The 21560-nt window shown below is 34.3% G+C and overlaps 1 protein-coding gene across 3 annotated transcripts in view; it reads right to left on the bottom strand.

Moving 5' to 3' along the window:
- The window catches only part of LOC5566946 (active breakpoint cluster region-related protein), a 154015-nt gene that overhangs the window by 123150 nt on the left and 9305 nt on the right, over nucleotides 1-21560 (bottom strand). The gene's annotated exons all lie outside the window — the stretch shown is intronic.

Genomic DNA, 21560 nt, shown 5'->3' on the forward strand with positions numbered 1-21560 from the left:
AATCGAAGCCAAACTTCAAATTTTCAAGAGCACGGAGCTGGAGAACCAAACATCCGTTTAAGCTGAAAACGTAATTGATTAGTGACCAGCTGGTTGTGACCAATCGATTAGATTTTCAGCTCAAACGGATGTTTGGTTCTCCAGATCCGTGCTCTTGAAAATTTGAAGTTTGGCTTTGATTCATCTTCACCTTAATGAGCTGAGTTTTTAGCTGTCCAGTATCAGGGAAATCCAGATCATCTGTTTCATCTCCCCCTCTATACACAGTTTCTTTCTGGGACGATCTTGAAAGGCGGTGAACCATCTTAACAAGATTCTTAAATTATGGAATAAGATGAACTAGATGACAATTAAACATGATTTTGTTTGAGTGAGAGTTAGAGTGAATGCATTGTAATTGTTGCCGCTAAGAACCATGTTCAAATCAATTGTGTGTGTTTCCATATTTATGCCACAAGTATTCAATATACGTTGTTCAATCAGATTCCGACTTGGGGGTAGCTATAGGTACATTATTAGATAATATACAATAAAACTACAATTATGTAGATGAATTGAAATTAACAAACTTGCAATCCATCTGATTAACAACTAATTTTTTTTATTAATCCAATCAACTGTATCACTCCATATAATTATCTTTTTATTTATTTTCCGGCTTCCGGTAGAAAAAAAATGATGCAAATCCTAAAACAGTTAATGTTAATTAAGACGAGGTTTTATTTTAACAAATACTATTCACGTAAATTAGTTGTGATTGATGATTTCCGTTGCAGTTGGGAATTTGTCCGGTAGTTTTTCACTAACAAATAAAAATAAGTGGAATTCCGTCAAGTGTGTGTGTTTCCGCCAAGTAGACCAAACGCGTGGATTGCTGAGCTCAATATGACTCATCTGAGCATAAGATATTGACGAAAAATCGATCACAGAGCGCTGAGATGATATCTCACGATTCGATCCATATCATGCTCAGAGGATCTAAAGATGGGATGAAATGTAATGCCTGGTTTAAATTGTTTGAGGTTTATTTTTGTTTGAGTTACATCTTATCTTCAAACCAGGGGTGTTTTGCTTTTTTTGTTTCACTCTTGATAATAATTTTCTTCATACATAATTAAACAAATTAATTAATTGGCATAAAAAACTACTGATTACATGCTGTGATCGAAATTAAAGCTTCCATTACCTTATACAGTAGGGAGCGGCTTATTTTTCAAAAGTTCTCAAAACCAAAAATTCGTGTTGTCTTCTGAATTCAAATCACATAAAATGAGAAACTTCAAAATTTGATCCAAAAATATCAACATTCAGAGATGGCAAGAGCGACTTGAAGGTGAATTTTAAAGTTATAATAAATGACCTTCAATGAAGTAAACATAACTTTGTTATTTTTCAACCAGTTATGGAACTTTTAGTATCATTCCATTCAAAATTAGATTTATGAAAAATTTAACTTAAGCTGAAACTGGTTTTTCTCATTTTTTAAACCTTTAAAAGGGTCTTGAAAGCAATTTTTCATAAATTTTATAACAAAATATATTTGAAATTTTCAAAAAATATATGCATTATTAAACTCGTAGTTAAAACAAGATGCTTTATAAACATCAGTTAACCACTCTACAGGCAGCTTCAATAATGAAAGTATGTTGTGAAAAAATGAAGCAATTTGGTTCAGCCGTCTTTGAGTAATGAGCATATTGCTAGTACCACGCTGGCCAAATAAAGTTCTTGAAAACTACAAAAAACCTCATTTCGTAATTTTCAGATATCTCTAAGAATACTTAACCAATTTGTATGATTTTTTTAGAGTAGCTGCTTATCACATGGCATTGAATAGCCCAAATTTTATTTTTTCGATAAGTTGACGTAAAACAAAATGGCCGCCTAAGACATTTTGTATGGAAAATGTCGGTCCCCCAAGGAATATTGGAATATCATTAAAACCAGATCACCAATCATGAATACCAGTCACAGATTCCTAAACGAGAAGAGTTCTCAAAAAAACTTGTGAAAAAATGGTGCAAAAATACCGGGGAACAGAAAATTTATCGCGATTTGAATTTTTTTTTGCGGTAAAAAATGAAGCTGCCCGTAGAGGGGTTAAACAGTAAAAATGTAATTTATGGCAAAAAAATAATCAAATAATCGTGATGTCTTTCATTAAAAACATGTTTTTGTGTAGTTTTTGTTAAATAACTAAATCAAAACAATTATTCATTAAATTTTTTGTATACACAGTTTGAAATCAACTATATTTGCTTCAAAAGCATGTAGAAAGATCTGGAATCGGATGAATATTTATGAATTTATAGTCAAATAAAGATGATTTTTTTTAGTAAAAAGAGAAAACCTTTGAAGAAAACTTTCATTTTAGACAAATTTGGTGTTCCACAAACTTTTCATAAATTTAATTTTGAAGCGAATGATGGTAAAAGCTTTAAAATTGGTTAGAAAATAATTAAGTTATAAAGATTTCACTGAAGGTAATTTTTCATCACTTGAAAATTCACCTTCAAGTCACTTGCGCTACCTCTAAATCCTAATATTTTTGGCTCAAAATTTGTGGTTTCCCATTTTATGTGTACGAAATTCAAAGAATTTTGGTGACAGCCGAAATTGACTCGCAATGAGTAAAATAAATGTCATTGGTGACTCTAATGCAAAACATCACTCACAATAACCCACACGTCAGTGCTACGTGAAAACATACGTGGTTTGTTTCCATCGCACTTTTCACGTAGTACTTACGTGGATCTAAGGTAGCACCGAATGAACGCATGAACTAATGAACTTCATCCGTTCCATCGGAGTTTCAAGTAACAGCTACGTGGATTTTCACGTAGTTGTTACGAAGGTTCCCAAAAAATCCCACATAATTTTTCACTAGAAGTCATTAATATATTTCAATGAAACCACCTGTTTTGCGTTAGCTTCCGGAAGATTTTTTTTCGATTTGTAGAAAGAAGCAACAAACTAAAGAAATTAAAATATTTATTAGATTTACTCGATACCCACCATAAATTATCAAAGCATGGTGTAGGTGATTTGAAACACTGTATAATTTTATTCTCAGTGTCTATGTGTAATGGGCTACTACGGTGAAAGTGACCGGATATATTTTTGGTGATTATATATGCCCTGGTGATCATTACCTCAGTCAGGGCAAAATGCATTTGGACTGGCCTACGTGATTTTCTACGTACAGAATGTGAAGTAAAATTCGAATCCGTGATTTTAAAGTCTATAATATAGACGATGATCTTAAACTCTTGATCCGTCTTAAAAACGTGAGGAGAAGGCAATTTCAATGCACCCGGGATCCTGCCACCAAATTTATATGGCAGAATCTGCAAAAAAGAAATTAAAAAACGGGTTTCCCGACTAAGAAACAAAAATGTAAAAAAAGTATAATTGAAACCTGGCTTTAAGCCCTTTTGGAAATTATCTAAAATTTTGAAAAAAAAAAAAGCTCAGAAGCCAATTTCGGCAATGAAAGAGAAAAACAAATATTTACTAATTGCGAAAAGGCTCAAAAACTTGTTAGGCAGTTTGAAAGCGCGCATAATTTTAATTTAGAACTCAATTGAAAATCAAGTTACTCAGGAATTCTAAAGCATTCTCAATCAAGAGAAGATTTTCAAAAATTCCTGGAAGACTAATAGTGAGAACTATTATTAAACAAATCAAAAATAAGAAAGACCCTGGCGATGATGGAATTTTCTACATCCTTTTCAAGAAACTTCCTGAGAGTAGTTTTCCATTCTTGGTTGATGTATTTAACAAACATTTATCAAATTAAGATGATAGTATTGCTTAACACAGAACACCTTGATATAAGAAATGAAAGTGATGTTTGAAATGATACTATTGAAAGAATTTAAAAAAAAAACATTCAAAACGCTGTTGATGGGTTAGAAAGATGTGGACATAAAGTACCATCGTACCTGGCATACGATATACGAAAGCGAAAATCATAACTTAGGTAACGAAAGCTTTCAGTTAATAACAATGGAAGTGCTCAATGAACACTATTGAGGCTGAGAACTGAAAAGCAGGCTCTGTTTCAATGCCAAGAGCAAGATGATCAACAAATTTGTCGACGAACACAAAACGACTTGATTCTGCTTTTGACCACACTTTTGGGTATTTCCACTGTAGGTGCTTACAGTTCTACTATTCTAATCTCTACGAACTTTGATAAAAAAAAAACATAATTCTAGTGCAATCAGCACACCTGAACACGTTTTAGTGAGTCATTTTGCACAAACGCAGCACGATGTCTGGAAAGACAAAATCAACATAAGGTGACGGGAAACACGTACCGGAAGACCGAAATTTGCCGGCTGCAGATGGTCCGGACGGTTAATGCAGTTGACAGTTTTCACAAAGTAGTGTTCTGGGATGTAGTGCATTACGTAATTAGTCATATAACATAAGTAATAAAATTACTTTCGATTGACTTGTTCCTAACAATTAACAAAAAGTATGGAAACATCCCAGAACTAAAACAGTTTTATTAGTCCCCACCATTGCCTGAGTTAATTCATACTCCTCAAGAGTATAACAACGAATCTAATTATAATCCGCCTGTGATTGCCAGAAAAGTTACAGTTTCGTCTCGACAGAAATCTCCGCACCCAAACAAACAAAAAACATACAAACCATGCAAACATCGGAACCTTCGCCTTTCAGTTTAATATACGCAAAAACAAAGAGTTCTTTATATGATTTTGCTCCGAACCAAGAAGCACTCCAACTCCCATTGGGGCGTCCAAAAATTTCGTTCGTTGGTATCGAAGTGCAGACCCAGATCCGAATGTGGAATACCGTAATTTCGGGTGAAATTGATCACTTTTCACAGTTTTTAATGACTGTTTTCTGATATGACACCAATTACTCAAACTAAATGCAGGAAAACATGTACAACGGTGATCCGCATTGACTCAGGTATCGAAGTTTTCTACCAAAAATTTGTTTTAAAAAAACTACAAAACGGTGGCTCTATTTTGGGTTAAATTTATCATGTGTTCTTTTGTTTCAAAACAACTGAATATACTAAATTTTGGGTCCTTGAAGGCTAATATGCTTGTCGCAATCTTACCCATTCAATATTTATGGAAATAACAAATAATTAAACTCCAAAAATAACAACGTTAGACGCTTAAATGTAGGCAATTTCCGATGGAATTTAATGAAAGAAATTCGATTATTTCAACAAATTGATGAAATAGGTATCAGGAATATATTTCAAGCATCCTCACAATTTTTCAAGCTATCTTCGTGTTTGAACCCTTGCTAAGCACTAGATGTTAATGAATGTTTGTCATTAAGTTTTATATTATTTTCATATGAAATAAATATTTTTTTAATTTGCTTATAGTTAAAATAAGCGACTTTCATTTATTGCAAGTTACATTGATATTGATGCTCAATTCGTAAGAAATGAAATCGTGTGTATCAACTTCACCCGAATTTACGGTATCGTCGCAATATCGAGACAGCCGTTTTGGGTCGACCGCAAGTTCATGACACCCCCAATGTGCGTTGTTGACTTACCACCACTATTGACTGTTGGCATTTTCATGGCTACCAGCAGCATTCAGACTGGTTCGGTTGTCTTATGCAGTAATTGTTACTTCATATCCCTAGATGAGGCAAAAAGCACAAAAAACACACCGTAGACGATGGCGACGTTGATGATGGAAAATGTACTTTTCGCAAAAGCCGAGACATCAAGCGCAACTAGTGCCTACCCTTAGGGTGGTTCGAAATACTAAAACAAATTGAAAATTCAATCTCTTAATTTTTCCTTACAATTTTCATGATGAAAAAAGCTCTACCAAATTTTCAGCCATTTTCTATGGATAAATTTAGAAAAAAGTTCCTAATACGGTAGTACATCAATGTAAGTACAAACTGATCATAACTAAGTCTAAATTTATTCTTAGAACTATACTGTCCATAAACGCATAATTGTCCCATGTGAATAGTAAATCCAGCAAACATAGGACTGACATGCGTTTATGGGCAGTATAGAGAAGAAAGTTGCTGCACATAACTAAACAATATGACCAATAGGAGAAAAGTTATGTATGCATTGATGTGCTATTTTTTTGTTTTGAATGGGGGTATATTCTAATCAACTTGAATAAAGTCAAGGAAAATGAGCTCAAAATGCTTTCGTTTGTTTTATTCATAGAAGTTGGAGTAATGATGGCGTTTTGTCATAGTTTTATCGTATGAATTTTCATACAAACCATTAACGCAAAGATTCTCAACCAATGTTCTGCGTACCCCTTTCAGGAGTTCACGAATTCATTAGAAGTAAATGTATTTTTTTTTTGTTCATGAAATTTTAATATCTTCTATTTTCTTCTTATGGTAAAATTGTGTTCGTATGTCACGAGCTGGCATATTAGCGTTTATATCGGATTTTGAAAATTTCACTATAGTTATATTTCTGAAGTGCCATGTCGCTTCACTTTGTGTGTATAAAAAGTCAGGATATTCAGGATATTCGGGAAAGTTGGACAAAAAGAGTGAACGGAACTGTCATTTTGTATGGGACGTTTCATGGCGTTTTTCAATAGTCAACTTGATAGCAAGACGAAGCGGGACCACTAGCATTCAATATTTTTGTCAAATTTTACTGAATTTTATTTATTTATTTTTTTCATTACGCAAAATCTAATAAAACTTTTTTTTTATTTTAAGCTTCAAAACGATCTCTGTTTCAGTCCTATAGAGGCATCTATAGGAAATAAATGCGGCCTAATCCTTGCCAGCAAATTTCCTGTAATATTTTCGAAAAATTCCTTAGGAAGTTGTCAGTTACAGGCTGCATTACCTAAAAATATTTGAAATTCTTCACTATTTCGCGAGTTCTCTGGAACTTATATTTTGGATTATAAATGAGATTTTTTATTAATATCTGTAATAATCATCTCTGGTAGATTTATGTGAAACAAATTAAGGATATTTTATAAGAATTTTGGCGAAATTCTGAACGAATGCTTGCTACGATAGATAACAAGCTCCTGAGAAGCCCATTAGCAAGTCTGAAATTGATCAAGCATGATTTCCTAGACAATTTTCAATAAACTCGTGGGTATAACTTTGTTGAATAACAATTTGTCATTGGTTGGAGTGTTTCTAAATAGGGAGACGTATCTCATTCCCAGATTTTTTTTTATTTATTCCTGAAAGCTACTGGGCTCATTTTGCAAACAATACGTCCCGTATATAAGTTTAGGTTATGATCAAGATCCTTGAACTTCCACCTTATCGGACAAGTGGAAATATATTTGGTACAATCCTGGTTAATCCTTTTCCAAAGGATCCTAACATAATCCTTACTGTTAAGGTGAAGATGAATCCAAGCCAAAACTCAAATTTCCAAAAGCACAAATCTGGAGAACTGAACATCCGTTTAAGATGAAAACTTAATCGATTGGTCACCACCAGCTAGTGACCGATCAATTTAATTTTTCAGCACAAATGGATGTTTAGTTCTCCAGATCCGTGCTCTTGAAAATGTTAGATTTGGCTTCGATTCATCTTCCCCTTAAATCATTCTGTAATCTTCGACAGGTTTGCAAAAACATCATTTTCGAGAACATTTTTGGGGGTTCATAGGAGGTTAGTATAACTCCAAAGAGATCACGGTTTCAAAAAGGTTGGGAAACCTGTTTTATCGTTTTTTGTCACTCTTTGAAACCTCACTAAAAAGATTAAAAATTTGAAATATTTTTTATTTGTTTTAAGAATCCTAAGAAAGATATGGAAGATATGATTTTCAAAATTTGTTGTAATATGAACCACCCTAGCCTACCATACTCCAAATGCTATTTGCGGTGCTTACTCGGTGCGATCTACTACGGTTGTATTAAGTCAGTTGTTTGAGAGTTGCACACATTCTTGTTTTTCGGTGCAACGAAGTTGTGAAACAACTTTCTATAATGCGAACAAAGTCGGTGCCGGCTAGATCGTTGCCAGCTGCTAGCTGCTAACTACCAGCCTAGCGGTCCGGTGTGTTATGGTCTAGGAAGTGCACGGTCGTCTGAGGATTGAGTAATACATACATAGGTGGTCGATTGTGCTAATGTCATGGAACATGAATGGGTAAACTTTATGCGGGGGTTTGAGCGACCGTGGTGAACGAAGATTACATGATGAAGATCTCTCCATCCTGTGGAGATGAGTGTAGGATGAACAAGTCGGAGAATATGTTTCCGGTTGTTTTGATTTATATAGATTTATCGTTATTTGACGTTGGATTGAATATAGCAAGATTTTTAATCAAATGTGTATCTTCAACATTTTTACCTACTCAGATTATTATTATTATTAGCTACTTTCGACTTACTCAATCAAATTATTATGTCTTCTCAAGAAAATTCGAAAAAATATCACATTTTTTTTATTGTAATGACATAACCGTAACAGTGATGAAATGCATGGCCTCTAGGGACATTGAGGGAAGAATGGACAGATCAAGCGAATGTTTGTTTTTTTAAATCAGAGTTATTGGATTCGTTTTTTTTTTCTCAATCTGCTACCTCCTTCCACTTGGTTGTAGTTATACCAATTTGAGCGAAAGTTATAGTCAAATGTTTAATGAAAATAAAAGCAAAATTATATTGTTATCGATCGATAACTAGAGAAAATTATGTATTCGATTGATAGTAAAATTATTGACTCGAAGTGTAATTTGGTTTATTTGAAAAAGTGTTTACCAAGCTTTTTAGACTATCGCTACTTGAAAGCAATATAGGAAAAATCAGGTATTTTTGACATGATTAGGATAAGCCGGGGAACGACGATAGATTTACTGCGTATGGTACTAATATATTATTACATAATGTTACTACAGTCAAACCTCCACGAGTCGATATTTCAAGGGACCATCAACTCATGGAAATCTGTTTGATATAATACTCCCATAGTAACCAAATTTTGAAATTTTGTTTTCAATATGGTTCGATGAGTCGATATCGAGTTGTGGAACATCGACTCATGGAGGTTTCACTGTAATATACTTAATGCCTTACTGTACTTTGAGTTTCTGAAAAAAAAAAACTCACAACGTGCAGCTTTGGCAAATGATAGTTCTCCTTCGCCTTCGAAGGTAGTCCCTACCTGTTTTGCTGGTCTGCTCAATAGGTTTAAGATTTGACAGTTCGATAGGTAGATTTTGTTTCACTTTTTACGCGACTCTTCATTCATCGACTCTGGTTTCGGACATTCTCATGTGAATATAATTTGGACAAGTTACCTCAATAAATCTTGAAATCAAAGCCATAATAAAAAAAATTAGAACTCACATGTGACTTATGCATTTTTTCGCTCGTTTTTAGTGATAATCAATAATTTCATTTAGAACAAGCAAATAGCACCAGATTAGCGTTGGGAGATTTTGAATCGATGTTTTCATTCCCATTAATCGATTTTTCGAATCGATGGAGTGAGTGAAAGTTGAAGAGCCCGAGCAAGCTTGAGTTTTTTTCGTTGCGTCGCCGGTTTTTTGTTCTTTTTTCGGTTTTCACGTTTGCCGTGCAGTGGAAGTTGAAATAGTCCGGGCAAGCATGAGTTTTTTCGTTGCGTCGCCGGTTTTTGGTTCTTTTTTTCGGTTTTCACGTTTGCCAGGCAGTGCAAGTTGAAAACCCCGGGCAAGCATGAGGTTTTACGTTGCGTCGCCGGTTTTTGGTTCTACTTTTTTTCGGTTTTCACGTTTGCCGGGCAGTGGAAGTTGAAGAGCCCGAGCAAGCATGAGTTTTTTTCGTTGCGTCGCCGGTTTTTGGTTTTCACGTTTGCCGGTCAGTGCAAGTTGAAGAACCCGGGCAAGCATAAGTGTTTACGTTGCGTCACCGATTTTTGGTTCTACTTTTTCGGTTTTTACGTTTGCCGGGCAGTGGAAGTTGAAAGAATCCGTGCAAGCATGAGTTTTTTCGTTGCGTCGCCTGTTTTTAGTTCATCTTTTTTCGGTTTTCACATTTGCCGGGCAGTGCAAGTTGAAGAGCCCGGGCAAGCAAGAGTTTTTTTCATTGTGTCACCGGATTGTTACGTTACGTGAAGCTGAAAGTGGATTGTGGCTGCTCAGTCAAGGATGTAGTATCAATTGGTGAGCTCGTTTCATCATTTTATTTCAAACCTGTAAAATTTATATGACCACATTTAATCGTTCAGCGGTGAAACTATGAATGGTTCGCCACTGTGAGTGTCGGTATAAACTCGTATTTATAAACTATTTATGTTTTACATAGTTTTTCCAAAAAAATTGTGGTTTCCTTTTACCTTTGTTTTTATAATTGAAGAAATATTTTGGATGATTCGACACTATGAGTGTAGATTTTCAAAAGTTTTAATTTATTCAACGAACTTTGAATGGTTTGCCACTGCAAGTGTTGGCATAAAAATGTTCTGTGATGGTACAGTCAATCGAGTTTTTTTTTACATTTCATATGAGTAAAATAGGATAACACATGCTTTCGTCCTCACCGCTGTAGGAATGATGCGTTAAGATATTTGTTCAACAAACTTTGAGTGGTTCGTCACTTTAAGTGTCGACATTATTTTCTTCTACTTGGAAATTGTTCATATCAATTGAAAATATTATATTCAAAGGCATGTTTACATCTCACAAATAATTCATGGTGTAATCGCTTATCAAAGTGTGGAGATGCAGAAGCAAACACGGTCTCCAAATAGTAAAGGTTACGCACTAACATTCCTTCCCCAAATCCCACCTGACTGCAAGGACGTGGCCGGCGCCGTTATTGACCCTGTATAAATAGAGGCACTGAATTATGCACACTGAAGAAGTTTATGGCCAATCTCAGCCGAACTTCTAGTTGATTCTTTGTGCATCTTCACTGACCTCGGTCAATCACGGAATAGCAACCATTGATATGTGTAGTCAGTCTAAGCTTAGCCAAGCTAAGCTTTTCGAATCGATGTTTGGAGTATCTACAATTGGGTGAATCAAATTTATTCTTTCGATTTTTTATTCGATTCAGTTTGTTTAAATCGATAAATATTTCTTAATAAGGTGATGAAAAAGTAAGCAAATTTTGAACTGGCCTTGAATCTGTTTTATTAAATTTAAAAACTGATTTAATTCAAATATTTTAAAATTGAATGCAAATGGTCTCATTTCAAATCTCATAATTTTCAATTCAAAATCGATTAGAATAGATTCAAAAACATTAATTAAAACGATTCGATTAAATCAGTAAATCGATTCGGCACCTCAAATGTGTATCGATTCAGTAACATCGACGTGATAGGAAAAATTGCCCAACGCTACACCAGATCCAATAAATACCCCTGGAAGTATGCATCTCTGCGACATTCCAATCTGTTTCATCAGTTGGCCAAATTATATCTTCCACACAAAATCTACTATCTATTGTAGTCATCGCCTACTAATGCGTTATAAATCAATATTAAGTGTTTAGATGCACTTAACCTTAACTGCAGACATATTTCATCACATTACAGCTTTCAAACTTGTTATGGATATTGATTTTGACCGTTGTTGTTGGATTTTATGTTTGTCTTTGTGTTTGTTGGTTTCTAAGTGGTTTTTTTTATACAATTTGTAATTGTTATAAATATTGTACCACGATACCTTATTGCCAACCAGGCCTAAAGTTAAAAAAAAAAATAAAAGGCGTCAGATTTGAAAACGATCATTGAATAAATTGTAGGTGATAAGCATCATAAACTGATGAGCAATTAAATGAATTACTTGGATTTACCATAGTAATCCCTCATGAGCAAATGTTTTGGGATATAGCTCAAACTTTGACCTAGAAACAAATTTGATAACAAAAAATGTAAAAAAAAATCAAAATAGTTGGTTAAAAGTGCAGAAGTTTATTTACAAAATGATTAAACATTTCTGAAATTTTCAATTTTTTACAAAGGTTTTTTTTATTAGTAAATTTGAAGCTTTGAAATATATTGTTTATAGCGAATTTACGGATAATAATTTATTTTTTCCTGGTTCAATTGCCAAGATATCACAGATTGATTCAAATTGAGTGGCTTTATGGATTCCAGTAGGTTCCAATCTACTTGCAATTTAATCTGGTTAAGCTTTTGGATAAAACACATCACTGATAACAATCATTGTATCGTTCCAGTTAGTCTATCGTTCTTTTCTCACTTCTTCTCTCTTCCACAATGCCATCGAAATATGCATCGTTTCATGTAGCATGCTTTGAATCAGAAGAAGAAGACCTTGATCCATGACAAAGAAACAAATAGCTAACTGCATGATAAATCTGTACGGGCCTACCAGTAGCAGGGAAGCAACCATGCACTGAATACTTAACAACTTCAATCGGCTTTCTGCAGTCTATAAGCCATATGGCCATATCTTACTAAACAACATCGGTTGCGGGATTTTGTTTTATGTATTCCTGTCGGATAGAACCTATTTACCGGGACAGGTGACTGGTCTGGTCATTTTTACTTGACACACCCAAAAAGATAGCTAATGGTGGATGGTTTTCGTGGCGTATGTTTCGATCCCACGGGAGAAGGGAGTGTATTTTTAGGTGCTTCTCTCCTGTATGACCTTAATTCAATGTTAGCAGTTCTATATCGTTGCACAGTGGTCAAGCGAGCAGCTTTACGAGGAAAGATGCTTTTGGAGCATTACTATGTAACATTAGACAAAAGCTTTGTAAAGTTTTATTGTGTTAGAATTGAAAACGCTGGAGTCTAGAAAACCAGTTGTCTATAATGGTCTACAATTATGCTAGAGAATTTATATTATAATTTCGACAAATTAAAAAAGTTAGCAATTTAATTGATATGGAAATGTGTACCACATAAACTTTAGGCCACGCCAAACCATGAACCTAACTTTTACAAAAAAAAACTTTGTAGAAAACAGTTTTTGTCTAAGATGTTATTCTAAAGCAAAATCTACTCTCTAGACCATAGTGCATTGCACCATCGAAAGACCTCACACATGGTAAGCAGCTAAGCACACAAGTCTGGTTGGAGCAACAAGGGCTAGAACGGATCATCACTGTCTATTGGCTTTTTATGGTTTTATGGCTTCCTTTTCTGCACTTTTATCAATAACGGTTGCTCAGATTTACTGGCCGACTACGAGGTGGTAATGTTTTTAGGCCGTTCCGGATGGGTAACGACCGGTTGGTGCAGTTTCATCGGTTGGGATCTGTGGGCGGCGACAGGGAAAAGATGGTTACTGTTTGTACCGTTCATAACCAGAAGCGCTGTGGATAATGTGTAATACTTATGGGTTTACTTTGAAGCTACTAAAAGGGGATTGTTGCATGTCGTAAGGATTCCGAGAATATCGCTGCGTTATGTAATTTGAAGTTCTATGTATTGGCGATTCATATCAATATAGCCGAACTCAAGTGGGCCTACTCAATTACGCTGTTTGTTGACCGCTTCAATATTGATTTATGGATTTGCGGTTCATCCTTAGTTCCGTTTTGGTTGCTTCTAAATTAAAATGTGTGTGTAGAGGAAGTCAAATACTGGGCTGGTAGTCAATGAGTATCTAAGAAAATAAAACCTAGAAACCCAACATAAACTGAGGAGTCAACCAGGGGTAATTTAGTAGGGATTTTTGTGAAGATTCGTTACAATCCGATCAGCATTTTTTTAGAGAGCACATGTATGAACTTTTTTGGGTTCCTCGTGACATTTTAGGCTGATAGCTACTGATTATCTAAAAATAGGAACTTTACCACAAGTCACCACAAATGACTGAAAAAATAAATTAGACTGGAACACAAAGAAACCAAACAGGAGCCAGGAAATACTCCATTTTTTTATCTACCATGTCCCCACAGTTATGGATCAAATAGTGTGGAGTCCAACCTATAAAATTCAATAAAACAACATGGAAAACGTAAAATGGTAATTTAAAAGCACGAATCAAATCGTTTCAAATTGGAACTTCGATAAGTAAACTATTTTGAGTTTAATATTTACATAGGATTGCATAAAAATTAAAAATTGTATCGGTTTCTGAAAACCATATTATGGATCAACGTCCATATTATGGATCAAATTGTGACATATTACGGATCAGTGCGCAAAATCAAGAGATTTTCAACTCAATGCATATGTATTGCATGTTTTGACAAAAGTTAACAATGCGTCATATATTACTGCAAAAAATAGCAGTGTTCGAGCTGGAAACAAGGGTAAAATGCCATTTGTTTGTGATGCTGCATTGTAATAACTGAGACATGAACTGTTTTCGCTCCACACCAAGTTTTTCACCCATTTTTGTCGGCTAAAAAATGAAATTTACAAACCTTGATGTTTTGTTAGGTTTACCCTTAGTGCTATTGTCTGAAAATGTAGAATCCAATGCTTAAAATGGCAGAAATCTAGATTCTTTGGAAGTGATCCATAACCGTGGTAAACAATCATTTCCTGATCCATATTTTGGATCACTAGTTAGAAGTGCCAATATTCGATATTTAAAATCAAAAATCGAGAAAAATGTTTTCCAAAGATGAATTCATACTCAATCGAAACGAATGAGTATGTTTTATGCTATAACATTTGAATTTTACCACCTGTGCACAGCTGTGGGAGCTTATGAATGCTGACGGCACTTCTTACAGAAAACGAACATATAATGATAGCTGTGTGGTATCAACTAAACATTTGTCAAATACACCGCTATTTAGCGGTTGAACGTTGTGCTTAACACTACAAATGGTAGAAGACAAATAGTATAACATGGGAAAAATATGTTTTACGTCAACTTTTATGTTTTGAGCGAGTTATCCGATGTTGAACGCCAAAGTGATCCGTCACTGTGGGTGATCCGTAACTGTGTGGGCATGGTATAATAACTAGTCTACAAGGATAACAAACAGCCATTTCTTAAACGGAATTTCACCATCTGAAATTACAATATTCTACATTTCTGAATACTTTTGAACCTCTAGATCCAAGAATCTCTTAAGGAAATTCTATGTCCTCCAGAAATGTATCCATTCATTCTGCCATGGATAATTCCTATGATTTTCTTCAGTTTTTTTTACTTTCATCAAACCTTGTACTTTTCTAAGAATTTGTATATTTTTTCAACATTTTTTTAGACTCCTTTTTTAACATTTTTTAAACTCCTCCTACAATACTTCCAGCAATCACTTCACAGACTTCTCAAGGTTTTCTTTCAAAGAAACTTCCAATGATTCAGTCCATAATTTTTAAAGAAATTTTTTTACAACACCAAACAAAGAACTTTCACCAAAAAAAAACTTCGTAGAAAACAGTTTTTATCTTATCATTGTAGAGCTCTAAATACAACCAAATAGACCTCACACATGGTAAACAGCTAAGCACAGAAGTCTGGTTAGAGCAACAAGGGCTAGAACGATCATCACCGTCTATTGGTTTTATTTGTTCAGCATTATTTGTCCAAACGTTGCCGCTCAGATTTTTCGTGTATAGGTATTCAATCTATTTCTTATTATTATTTTTTTTAAATCCCCTGTGGTTGTTAACAAGATTTGCTCCAGAAATTTCTCCATAGACTTCCGCAAAATTTCACATACCGTAAAACGGGGTAACTTTGATAGTTTTTTTCCGAAGAAAATTAAAATATTTATACATGCTGTCTCAAAGAATTACAATTTATATTTTTAAAACAAGTACTGGCATCCTAGCTGTCGATTGCACTTGATAAATTGCCAAAAGTTATATTTTAAATAGATACATAATTTTTCATATAGTCGAAAGTCGGGTTTCTGTTTTGGGGTTACTTTTATAATGGAGTATAAATCGAACAAAATTGAGTGAATTACGTAACATTTATGCCTATAGGCATTTAACGTTATATGGAAATTTATGACTTAGATTACCAAAAATGGTCCCAGTTTGTAAAAATGGTTTTCGCTAAAGACTTGAGACCAGTGCTGGGAATGGTAATAGTAGTAGGCTTGAATTTCGCGAAAGTCACGTGGCTTTCCCAGTACAGTAGTTCAAAAATGTGAATCTCATTAAGTAGCCTATGTTGGGTGCATGAATTTTCTAAATCGTTAGTGTCATTGAAGGCTATAAATGCAGGAAATGCAGCGGGAAATATAACTTTTTTCTACAGTAATTTTGGGTTGCCCTTAGCAACGGGTTTTTTGCAATTTTCAAGGCTCTTTGCCTACAGCAGCGGTAGGCGTGAGTTGCACTGGCTTCGCTGACTGCGATTGGCTTTGTTTGGCTACTGTAGAATGAATTTCAGATTTTTTCAAAACCCTGCTTGAGACCATATTCGAGTTCTATTATAATTGAGTTATCAAATACAAGTGACGAACTATTCAAAACTACATCAGATAGTGATTGTAGAACAGATTGTTCGTAAACGTTTCGAAATTGCTAAAGTTACATCAATTTTTAATATTTGTATTATTAAGTCTTAAATAATCTCGTGTCAAATGAAAATAGCTTTGACATGAAGTGTCATACTGCTATATTAATAATCTTTACTTTTGCATTCGTTTTGCTTTACTGATTAACAAATACTATTTTATTTCTTTTAGTATATGGTAGGTCCCGCACTATCAAAGTTATCCGCATTATCGAAGATACCCCGTTTTACGGTACTCTAGAATATTTTCATCGATTGTTAAGCAGTTTCTCTAGGGGGATTCTTCATAAAGTACTTCCAAGAATTTCCTGAATGTTATTTTATTCAAAAAGATACCTCAGGTGAATATTTTACTAACTCCTTCATATTTAGTGTGCTTACCAGAGAATGCTACATCATTAAGTGGTTGCTCCAATTATTAATTTCTTCAAGACTTCACCCAAGATTAAAAAAAAAAATCCTGAAAATTTTGCAAAAGATTACCTTAAGAATTGCATTACTGTTCGATTTTCTGAAGAAAACTCAATTTCTTTAAGCATCCTCAGACAAATCGCTGGAGAAATTTCTGAGATAATTCACAGGAGGAATTTAGAATCATAGACAGTATTCTTGATGCTCTTTTGCGAGGAATCAAATTATATATAAAAAAAATAAAAATGGAAGGGTCGTGTTGGAGCCTGGAAGCCTTGGCCAGACAGTCTCAATTAATTTCTCAAGGCATTTATTCCCAGCAATTATATATTTCTAAACGATGGATATTTCTAAACAAAATCTTAAAGCAATATCCGATGAAACTTCTTGGGAAGTCCCTGGTAAAATAATGCAGGAGAGAAGTCCTGCAAGAATCTCTGAAGCAACTTTTTTTGAGAACGTCTGTTTACGTCAGGAAGGTAAGGTATATATTTTTTTTTCATCTTAACCTGAAAAAAAATATTCATGGGATTCTTGACCAATTCCTCTCGAAACAATCTCAGAAACATCCCAAAGAAGTTCACAATGAGTATCAAGGTTTTCTGCCGGGGAAATTATTAAAAAAAAAAACAGGCGACATTTCTAAACCAAATCCTGAAGAAAGCTCTGACAAAACTCCTTGAGCAATACTGCCCATACTCGCAAAACAGTCCCATATATATTGAAAATCCCATAGATGGGATTGTTATACGAGTATGGGCAGAATATCTGATAAGATACTGCAGTGTAGGAGAGGACTCTTCTCAGACGAAATTTCAGGATCTTTGAAAAAGACTTAGAGGATTCTGTATATAAATTGCTTGACTGATAATTGACCCTGGAGGATTTTTTTTTATGAACTCCTGGAATATCTCGGACAGAATCTCTTGAGAAATATGTAATTATAGGAATCGTAGGAAAAATTATTGAAAAAATTTCTGTAGCATTTCCAGATGGAAAAACTAACCTTCTGAAGAAAGCGCTACTTCTTGAAACCGGCCACTACCTGAGGGGCGCTAGTGCTGAGTAAACAAATATAGGCTTTGCCCTCATTAAAACCCGCGCGGAAGTGACAAATATCGTATGAGGAAGAAAATATACTATTGATAATCGTTTATCATTGTGCCTTATAAAATGTGGCTTAATTATCTTGCAATTACAGAAAACTGAATAAAGTAAGGTAAAATATGAATGTCGCATTCCAAAACTAGTGTGTCTCGTGCCTAAAACGGTATTTTAGTTCAAGCTGTCAAATCAGCACCTTCTTCAGCAGCAAATTTTTGGCTTCATTCATTCCTAAAATAAAAGAGATCAAAAGTAGACTGAGCAGGAACCTGAAAATACCTTAGTTTTATCAAAGACATGTTGGTATGTGAACGCCGTGACACTCAAAGACTAGATTTTTGTAATGTGTACTTTACATATGATTGTTTTATTATTGTCTTCGCTTGCCTTCCATTCATATGTACTAACTATCGCCTACAGGTATACCATCCGTCTTCAACTTATATGCAAGTTCTGCCACCGTGCATGCGATGCATTACATAAAATGACGACAGATCACGGCTTTTGTATAAGTTCATCAGAGAATCCAACCAGACATCTATCAGAGATATTTTTCAAGAGATATCTATAACAATTAGGCCAGTGATTTTTTATAAAGTTTGTTCAGGAATTTTATGGAAGTCTTCAGCACTAACTGAATTCATCCAGTGATTTTTTTTTTGGATTCTCCTAAGAATTCTTCCAAGTTTTTACGTCAAGAGTTCAACCAGTAATTTCTAAAGGATATCTATAGAAATTACCCAAAAGATTTCTTAGGATTTCCAATAAATTGTTTGTACAGAGTTTTCTAGAGGTAATATCTCTAACCCCTAATCTCTAATGCCTAGAGATTCCTCCCAAAAATCATTCAGGAATTCTGCCACAGATTCTTTAGACGTTTACCAAAGAAGTCCTTGAATAGTTTAAACACACACCTCTGTATGAAGCTCGTTGAGCCCCGGTAGACTTGATGGATTCCTTTCAAATTTTCACAGCAGCAGTCTATGAATCTATGAACAAATTTTGAGGGCTGTAATTTAAGATTTTTGCACCATGATGATCATGGGCCTCCCTTATAAGCTTTGATGAGCATGAAATTCGTAGTTTCTGCTTCGTAATTGACCAAAACAATCAAAATTGCAAAGATAATTATTGAATAGGGCTTGAAATTGGTTATTAATTCTCATTAACCATAAATATAAGCATAAGCATTGATGACCGTACAATTCGTAGTTGTTACTCCGTGATTGAAGTTGCACAAGGAATCAAGAGATGTAGCTTAGGGGCAGCTTTCAATGTACACTTTCGAGAACTCCGAATATTAAAAAGTCAATAACGGCGCCGGCCACGTCCTTACGGTAATCGGGGAATGGAAGGAATGTTAGTGTGGAGTAAATCAAATTGTCATTAAAACAGACAAATCAAACAACAAAGCAAGCGCGCTCACAACCGTTTGTCCCAACTATGCACTATGGACCTATGCACGGGTTCATTATTTGACGTTTTAGCGGTGCCGTGTTATTTATGCTACCATAGCAACCAGTGAGTTCGGCACGGCTCAAACGTCAAATTAGTGAACTCGTGCATCGGTCCATTGCGGATTGGGATACAATCAAAAGAAAAATTGTCATGACAATCTCAGGAGGCAAGAGGGAACATTGTTGTAACCTTTTGAAACCGTGATTGATCAGTTATAAAAAAACACAAATCGAATTTGTTGTATGGATGCTTTTTGATAATGTGGCAATGTTTACCAACATGAAGTAAGTTCTTCCTTAGCCGTGTGATTAGAGTCCGCGGCTACAAAGCAAAGCTATGCTGAAGGTGTCTGGGTTCGATTCCCGGTCGGTCCAGGATCTTTTCGTAATAGAAATTTCCTTGACTTTCCTGGGCATATAGTATAATCGTACCTGCCACACGATATACGAATGCAAAAATTGCAACTTTGGCAAAGAAAGCTCTCAGTTAATAACTGTGGAAGTGCTCTTAAGAACACTAAGCTGAGAAGCAGCAGAGCCCAGTGAGGACGTTAATACCAAGAAGAAGAAGTAAGTTCTCGAAAATTTAAATGCAAAGCCTATAAAATCGCTGAGAACCCGGTGAGCGATCGTTGTCATATTTTGTTCAAGTGGTGATAAATTAATGTTGCAGCAACATTAGAGGACAATGTATTTGTTAATAAATCTTCGAGCTGTTTAGTAGAATACCTGAATCGTTTGGACTATAAGAAAAAAATATACACTGAAAAAATATTTTATTTATTTTCATTAAAAAATCAAAAATAAAACTTAAATTTTAGATTACTCAAAAACCCCATTTTTAATATTTTTTTAATTTTCACCATAGAATCTTGATAGTAAAAAGATGTTGAGGACAAAGTTTCATGATGGAGAAATGTTTAATAAAAAAGTTTTTCTAAGAACAACTTTCGGTCGATTTTCAAAATTTTGATTTTTTGTCAAAATAAATACGATCTGATGCTACAGAAGCATCTTGAAATGATTCTAAGCCATAATGATTAAATGAATAATTTCTCTAAAAGTAGCCAATTTGAAATTATATCGAGTTTAATGCAAAAAATATTGTTTAAATATTAAAATAGGCCATTTTTATAAGTTATTCGTGATTCTCCATCAAGGAAAATAAGTAAGTGGAAAGAATTATGGTCTTTACTCTCGAAAACGTATTATTTTAACGGAGAAACGCGAATAACTTATAAAAATGACCTATTAAACAATATTTTTTGCATTAAACTGGACAGAATTTGAAAATGGTGACTTTTAGAGAAATTATTCATTTAATCATTATGGCTTAGAATCATTTCAAGATGCTTACTGTATCATCAGAACATATAATTTCTGACAAAAAAATCAAAATTATGAAAATCGACCAAAAGTTGTTCTTAGAAAAACTTTTTTATTAAAAATTTCTCCATCATGAAACTTTGTCCTCAACATTTTTTTACTATCAAGATTCTATGGGGAAAATTTAAAAAATATTAAAAATGGGGTTTTTGTGTTATTTAAAATTTAAGTTTTATTTTTGATTTTTCTATGAAAATAAATAAAATATTTTTTCAGTGTATATTTTTTATTATAGTCCAAACGGTTTACTACAACTTCTTCATAGAACATTTTTCTCTAAAATCAACAGTTTCGGAATTAGAATTTTTAAAATAAGTTGCATGCAATAATTTATAATCCATTTTCAAAAGTTACACTTAAGTCAAATGGATAAATTTTTCTATGGAAAACACTTATTCTACCATACCAAAAATATTTGCAAAATTTAATCCAAATCGAAGATGGTCGGGTTCTGTGACTGACCGATTTGACATGGAATCCGTCTCCACTAAAGACACTTTTTTCAAAAACTGCACCAGCCGAATCTAATAATTTGCAGAGACGATAAAAACGTGGGAGATCAATTTCTATGCTTCATGCGCGCTGCCTACTGTGATCCCAACTGATTCATTCTCATTATATGTACACAAATTGAGAGCAGTAAATTTAAGAATCAAAACTGTGCCGGGCACGTCCTTTATTTTTCTATGGGACCAAAACCATTCTGAAGAATTTTATTATTATGTATCTTTATTATCGAGACTTTCAGTCGTTGGCATTCTGAAGATGTCTGGGTACGATTCTCAGTACGGTTCATAACCTTTTAATTCTGGAATAGTTTTTCGACT

This window comes from Aedes aegypti, chromosome 1 (assembly GCF_002204515.2).
Source record: "Aedes aegypti strain LVP_AGWG chromosome 1, AaegL5.0 Primary Assembly, whole genome shotgun sequence".
In the NCBI taxonomy this organism is placed as follows: Eukaryota; Metazoa; Arthropoda; class Insecta; order Diptera; family Culicidae; genus Aedes; species Aedes aegypti.